This window comes from Equus caballus, chromosome 20 (genome assembly GCF_041296265.1).
Source record: "Equus caballus isolate H_3958 breed thoroughbred chromosome 20, TB-T2T, whole genome shotgun sequence".
Taxonomy (NCBI): Eukaryota; Metazoa; Chordata; class Mammalia; order Perissodactyla; family Equidae; genus Equus; species Equus caballus.
This window is the reverse complement of record NC_091703.1, coordinates 12,004,863-12,012,872: the sequence shown is the minus strand read 5'-3', so window position 1 is coordinate 12,012,872 and position 8,010 is coordinate 12,004,863. Positions and strand designations below refer to the sequence as shown.

General features: G+C 39.7%; 1 pseudogene; it reads right to left on the bottom strand.

Moving 5' to 3' along the window:
• Positions 1 to 1,846: 1,846 nt before the first annotated feature.
• On the bottom strand, positions 1,847 to 2,658 carry LOC100063167 (N-acetyllactosaminide beta-1,6-N-acetylglucosaminyl-transferase-like; annotated as a pseudogene).
• Between the last annotated feature and the right edge of the window lie 5,352 nt (positions 2,659 to 8,010).

Sequence of the window (8,010 nt, the reverse complement as noted above, 5' to 3'; positions counted from 1 at the left end):
ACCAGGAAGGATGGGAGGAGGCTTCATCCCCTGAGACAACTCTAGACATGTATGGAGCCAGCACCAGAAGCATCTACACAGTAAACCTTGCTAACTAGCCTTTATCGTCCATTAGTTTCCCCATATATTGACCCTACCGCAATTTACCACCCTAAAAGCCCAAATTCCTTTTTCATTGTCTTGTCTCTTCTCCGCAAATTTATTGTTCTTTGTTCAGATGCCATATAAGCCCCAAGTTGTAACCATCCCTTCGAGTTACTCATCACTGAGTTTCTCTGTGTGTACAGGCACTGCATGTGTTAATAAACCCTCTTTGTTTTTCTCTTCTTATTCTGTCTTTTGTCAGTTTAATTTCCAGGACCCTAGCTGAAAAACCTAAGAAAGTAAAGAAAACATTTTCTTCTTTTTTCCCTACACAATTTGGCAATATGTATCAAGAACTTAAAGTGTTCCTATCTTTCCATTTTTAAAGTTTTCATTTCAAAGGCAGTAACACTAACATGTGACAAAGCGTTATGCGAAAAGGTGTTACTTATTTTTGATGTTATCCAGCAGTGATTACAATAGCATTTTACACAGTACAAAACTGGAAATGAATGCTCAACAATTGAGGAACTGGTAAGCAAATTATGGTACATCCATACTACGAGAAAGAATGCAGTTATTTCATATTTTCGGGAAGATAGAGAAATTATTCTAATATATTGTTAAGTGAAAGTAGTAGGACACAAAAAATATGTAAATCAGTGTGACCTAACTACATAAAGCAATACACGGAGAAGGAGATAAATAATGCAAATATAGCCACAGCAAGTACTTCTCAATTTGCACAATGTATAATTTTTGCTTTCCTACTTTTACTTTCAATTTCTACCTACCAATTTTATTTTACACTTTTCTTTATTTCCAGGTTTTCTACAATAGGAATGTATTTTATAATAAGTGAAAACGTTTTTTAATTTTCTGCCCACCAATAGCTAATACAGTCATGCATCACTTCATGATGGGGATACGTTTCTAGAAATTTGTCATTAGGCGATTTTGTCATTGTGTGAGCATCATAGAGTGTGCTTACATTTACCCAGGTGGTACAGCCTACTGCACAGCTAGGCTATATAATACTAATCTTATGGGACCACTGTCATATATGTGGTCTGTCCTTGATCAAAACGTCATTATGTGGTGCATGACTGTACAGGGTTTTCAAATTTTACGCGAAGGTGTGAGTTCCTGAAGACTCACATGCCTAGTGTACGGCGCTAACAAGAGGGCAGGGTTTCTATTCACCAATCAAAGTGAGGCTGCCTTGTGGCCAGGCCTAAACACAGTCTACAGTTCACTCGCCTAAGAGTGCTGAATTCTTGATGGCTTTTTAAAAAAATTTAATTTGGAGAGATTTTCATTATTTCAAATTGTTCTTATAGAGATTTTATTGCCATTTTCCAGATTTCAAACTTTTCAAACACGCACAATTCAAATTCACATCAAATGAGACTATAATGAATAATCCATGCTGAAGATAATTGAATTCCTAAACAACATACTGTAATTACTTAAAAAACAGTTTTATGTGCCATATCAAAGATTTGTGACACACAATGCAGTAGAAATTTAATAAGTATGTTACACAAGCAAATAGTATATTTATTGATATGTAAGAAGTATAACTTATTTCGTATGAATTCCACTGAAAAGACACAAAAAACAGTAGTCTGTAGTATGTCAATAAAGTCTGGAAACAGGTGAACGTACATAAGGCCATCAAGGACATTTTCAAAGTGTAAAATCCACACACACACACGCACACAGAATGCTTCCAGACTTTATGTAGAATGGAAATCAAGTCTCATGTAACTGGGATCCTATTTACGGTTACTCAGAAATGCTTATCAGCTGAGTATGTGTTTTTCGACTACCCGAGTAAATCCATGGCTCTCGGGTCTTGAAGAGCAAAATTAGCAAACTCTCTCGTAAGAGCCAAAGTAGATGGTCAGACTATGGGGAGGAAGCGTTCTCATCCAAGTCTACAACATGAAAGGAAACAACAGTATCTCTGTTCCATGTGCGTGTATTTATTCCTTCTGATAATATGAGGATGAGGCAGCACCCCTGGGGTAACGTTTTTCCCTGTAAATCCCTTCAAATACTGAACTATTATTTCCTTTGTTGGTTTTCAGGGGGAAATCTTGCTCTCAAACACGTTGGTCAAACATATGGATAGTGTACTTCCACGGAACCTCGGTGGGTACAAGGTCTTCCAGGCAGTTCAGGTCAGCCTGTAGCTTGGAAACTCCTGCGAAGACCACAGGCTCCCTCTGAGAAGCCATAAAGGCATTTACAAAGCAGCTCAGAAGCCTTTCCACTGCGTCTTTGAAAGCAGCTGTGGCTTTCTCATGCACATGAACACAGTAGACATTTTGAGGCATGTAAAGAGCCCTGAAGAGCGTTTCAAATGTATCCGTCTTCGTGGATGACCATGACATATGCCAAAGGGAACTCAGCTTCATCTTTAGACAGAAGTTTCATTATGTAGTGATTTTGGATCAAGTATTGTTGGCAAGTTATGTTCCGCAATGGTGTCTTTGATATATTTCCACCCAAGAAGATTTTCTTTCCTGTCACAATCATGTCACAGACTTCTTCAAGGACATTTGACATTTTTCCCATTTGCAGGTATTTTTGCTAGACTCAATTGTTGCTATACAGGAACAAAAGAATTCTAGAAATGGCCAGAAGCCCTACAGTTAACCCGAACACCTTCACCTTCATTTTTCCTTCCATGTCTTCTTCATTTGCCATTTGCCAGAATTCATACCATTGCTGAAATCAGTCTGCAAGTCCATCCTGACTGTTGGAAAATCTACTCCCATTTTGAAGCTCAGTATCTAAGGGATACTGTAAATATTCTGTAAGAACACGGTTCCCCCCCGATGTTGGTCTCAATGCAGACACAGATGAAAAGGAGTTAATAAATAACCTTAGTCCTCGTTAGTTGTATTTGTTGAGTCCAAATGCTTGTTTCACGCCCTTGCTTAATTATAGCTTGGTAACTTGTTGTTTTCTTGTCTAACCAAAGGGGTGACTCAACGGTCACAAGGATTTATGAGCTTATTTTGCAGAGGAAAAAGAATGCCTCAAGGAAGTTACGACCACCAGATAACCAGCCCCCTGCTGCTGCTGACACCAAAAAGTCTGGTTGCTCAAGGTCTTATCTGAAGTGAAAGAAACACGGATTTCCCCTTTGTTTCCCTGAAACTCCTCCTCCCAAGCCCCTCAGCCCTATAAAGATCCCCTGCTTCCTCCTTTTGTTAAGTTGGATCTGAGAGAACCTGTTCTCCTGCCTTTTTGTTTTGGCCAATTCAAATAAACCTATATACTTCCAATCACTGGTGTCTCAGTGATGTCTTACTGTGCATCAGGCACGGACCTGGGGTTAAGACATTTGGTATCAACTTCTTATTTTGAGCAAGAAGAGAAATACTGCCACTCATTTAAGGGACAGGGAATCAACCACAAGCCCACAGTTCTTCTCTTACACTGAACGGATTGAAAGGATTGAGTGGATCTGAGAACATGAACCACTGGGGCCAACTGAGCAAAAGCTGAGCAGTGTTAGGTACCTTTGTCTACGTCAACCTCAGGTTAAGATCCTCACAAATCTGCCACAGCTGCCAAATCAGGGTAGCCTTTCCCACATGGGGTGAGGACAGAACATGTGTCTGTCTTGCAGCCATTTTACCCCAGAGAAGGGCACCATCGCAATCACCGACGTCATCTTTGAATACCAGGGACAATATATTTCTTCAACTTGGGGCAGTCTCAGTCATCCTGAGGTAGGTCATCACTGACATTTACATTGACAGCACCTAGAGTTACTCACTAGCAGTGTTTCTCATAGGACTTCAGAGCTGGAAAGAGTCTCGCAGATTATTCAGACCAACTCATTCAATTCACAAATGCAAAACACTGAAAATGAACTCTAACTAATAGCCTATCACACTCTTGTCTCCGTTATCTCACTGACAACCTGTGAGGTAAGTATCGACATATCCATTTTACACATGAGGAAATTAAAGGACAAATGAATGCTGATTTGCCTGATAGCCAATAATGAGTTAATGGTAGCATCAGGTCTCAAACCCAACTCTTCTGATTCCACAGGCCTTCTACCTGGAATATTCTCTCCTCCCACGTTTTCTTGATGAGTTCCCCCATCCATGAAGTCCCCATGTGGCATCACTTCCCTGGTGTCCCTTCCCTGTCCCCACAAGTCTGAGTTAGGAGCCCTTCCACCTGCCCTAATAGAACCTGGTACCCTTCTAATTGCTTGATTCTTTGCTCCATCACTAGCACATGGCAGACTATCTACTGATCACTGTATTTTCAGCACCCAGCTTACAGGAGGCCCTCATCATTGGATTAAGTCCAGCTGCTCTTCTTCCCTCTGTAACAGGGCTCAGGAAAACTATGGTGGGGGTGGGGTGGGGGCCCATTCTAGCCTGCCGCATGTTTTTGTACAGCTTGTGAACTAAGAATGGTTTTACGCTTTTAAACAGTTGAAAGAAAATCCAAAGAAGAAAAATATTTTGTGACCTGCAAAAATTATAAGAAATTCAAATTTCCATCTCCGTAATACAGTTTTACCGGAACACAACCACATTCACTTCTTTTCAGATTGTCTATGGCTGCTTCCCATCACAACAGCAGAGCTGAGTAGTTCCAACAGAAACCATCTGGCCCCCAAAGCCTGATGTATTTACTACCTGGCCCTTGACAGACGATGTTTGCTGATCCTTCCCCTATAATTGCTGATGCTTCCGTTAACCATATGCTTTTGGTACATCAAGATGACTGTTGTGGACTTGGTACAATTTTACAGCTTTTTGCTTTATTTTCTGGATTTTCTTGTGAATGCTACAATGACATCATATTTGGGAGCACAGCATGAGCTTTAAAGAGAGACTTATGTGGGTTTGGCCTGGTTTTGCTGGTTCCTAGCTGTATGGCTTGGGCAAGTTGCTTTACCTTTCTCTTTCAGTTTCTTTTTTTATTGAGGTAACATTTGTTTATGTCTGGCTACATGCCCACTTGGGCAAGCAATGTGGGATAGGTTATGGAGAGACCAAAGAAAAGACCTGAAGACAGCGTACGAGACATATAGGTTTATTGAGAATTACGTACAGGGAGTGTCCAGGGGCGGCTGGGTGGATGGACTTGTGCACTGCTACCTCAGGCAGGGAGGGGACTGTTTATATAGGCAGAGGGGCACAGAGGCTATGTGCTTGCCAAGAGGGGCTGTCCCTGGTACGGTCAGCTTTCCCAGGAACAGTAGCTCACCTGGAGGGGTTCTATCTTCCTTCGTGATGTTCTTTGAGTGAGATAAGTTAAGATCCGGGCTGGCCAGGCCCTGGATCATTACAAATCCCAGCAGATGGGCATCTTGCCCAGATGAAGGGGGCCAGAAGGACACACAGCTCGTAAAGGGCTCACGGTTTATTGCTGAGCAAGCGTGACCCTACAGTTTATAGCATCTTATAGATTTCAAGTGTACATCATTATAATTCAACTTCTGTATACACTGCATAGTGTTTGCTAACAAAAGTCTATTGGCCACCCGTCACCGTACAAACATGCCCCTGTACCTCTTTTCCCCTCTGGCAACCACCAATCTGTTCTCTGAATCTATAAGTTTGTTTGTTTGTTGTTGCTGTTTGTTTGGGGTTTTTTTTTCATCTTCCGCATCTGAGTGAAATTCTATGGTATTTGTCTTTCTCTGTTTGATTTATTTCACTTAGCATAATGCCCTCAAGGTCCATCCATGTTGTCTCAAATGGCACAATTTTATCCTTTTCATGGCTTAGTAGTATTCTGTTGTGTATATATACTGCATCTTCTTTAACCATTCATCTGTTGATGGGCACCTGGGTTGCTTCCAAGTCTTGGCTATTGTGAGTAATGCTGCAGTAGACTTAGGGGTGCATAAATCTTTTTTAATTATTGATTTCATGCTTTTTGGATAAATATCCGGAAGTGGAATAGCTAGATCATATGGTAGTTCTATTCTTAATTTTTTGAGGACTCTCCATACTGTTGTCCATAGTGGCTGCAGCAATTTACATTCCTATCAGCGGTGTACAAAGGTTCTGTTTTCTCCACATCCTCTCCAACATTTGTTATTTCTTCTCTTTTTAGTAATAGCCATTCTGATGGGCATGAGGTGATATCTCATTGTGTTTTTGATTTGCATTTCTCTAATAATTAGTGATGTTGAATATCTTTTCATGGGCCTGTTGGCCATCTGTATATCTTCTTTGGAAAAATGTTGATTCATATCCTCTGCCCATTTTTTAATTAGGTTGTTTTTGTTGTTATTGTTGAGTTATTGAGTTCTTTACATAATTTGGAGATTAACCCCTTATTAGATATATGAGTTGCAAATATCTTCTTCTAATTGTTAGATTGTCTTTCATTTTGTTGATGGTTTCCTTTGCTGTGTGGAAGCTTTTTGGTTTGATGTAATCCCACTGGTTTATTTTTATTTTTGTTTCCTTTGCCTGAGGAGACATATTCAAAAAGATACTGTAAGACCGATGTGAAAATCATACTGCCTATGCTTTCTTCTAGGAGTTTTATGGTTTCAGGTCTTATGTTCAAGTTTGTAATCCATTTTGAGTTAATTTTTGTGTATGGTGTAAGATAGTGGTCTGCTTTCGTTCTTTTGCATGTGGCTGTCCAGTTTTCCCAACACCATTTATTGAAGAAACTTTCCTTTCTCCATTGTATGTTCTTGGTTCCTTTATCAAAAGTTAGTTGTCCGTATACGTGTGGGTTTATTTCTGGGTTCTCAATTCTGTTCCATTGATCTGTTTGTCTGTTTTTCTGCCAATACCATGCTGTTTTGATTACTATAGCTTTGTAGTATACTTTGAAATCAGTAAATGTGATACTTCCAGCTTTGTTCTTTTTTCTCATGATACTTTGGCTATTCAGGTCATTTGTTGGGCCATGTAAATTTTAAGATTCTTTGTCTATTTCCATGAAAAATGTCATTGGGGATTTTGAAAGAGATTGCATTGAATTTGTAGCTTGATTTAGATAATATGGACTCCTTAACAATGTTTATTCTTCTAATCCATGACCATGAAATGTCTTTCCATTTCTTTCAGTCTTCCTCAATTTCTTTCAATGATGTCTTATAGTTTTCAGTGTACAGGTCTTTCACCTCCTTGGTTAAATTTATTCCTAGGTATTTTGTTGGGATTGCAAATGTGATTGTATTCTTGAGTTCTCTTTCTGCTACTTTGTTGTTAGTGTGTAAAACTGCAACTGACATTTGTCTGTTGATTATGTACCCTGCAACTTTACTATATTTGTTTATTATTTCTAATAGTTTTTTTGTGGATTCTTAAGGGTTTTCTGTATATAAAATCATGTCATCTACAAATAGTGACAATTTTACTTCTTCCTTTCCAACTTGGATGCCCTGTCTCAGTGTCACTGTGTGTAAAATAAAGACAATCCCAGTAGGGTTGTTTTGCGAATTAACATGAGTTAATAAGTGGAATGCCCTTTGAGCAGACGTTGACACATAGAAAATACTTGTAAAGTCTAGCTATTATTGTTATCTGCTCATGGTCACTTTTAGAGTTTACCAAACTGGCAAGCTGTGGTGCTGCCAGGTAGTGGCCCTGTACACGTGGCTGGACATGCCCTCCCCTTCCTTTAGGTGGTTGAAAATCTTGTGGATGAGAGAATTTTTATGCCATTGCATCATTTTATTTCCCACTAGACTGGGACCAACTAGAAGGAAAGAATATGTCTTTGAAGACGTAAGGAGGAGTGCTCAATGTGGCATTTGAGGCGCACTAAAAACCTGTCTCTGTCAAGGCCTCAACCCCACCACCTAGCCAAGGTATCCACAACGACATATAAGAGGTCTCATAAGGAAGCAAATTGTTGGAGTTATTCAAGAAGGATGACGCAGTGGTAACTTTTATATTTTTCATTAAG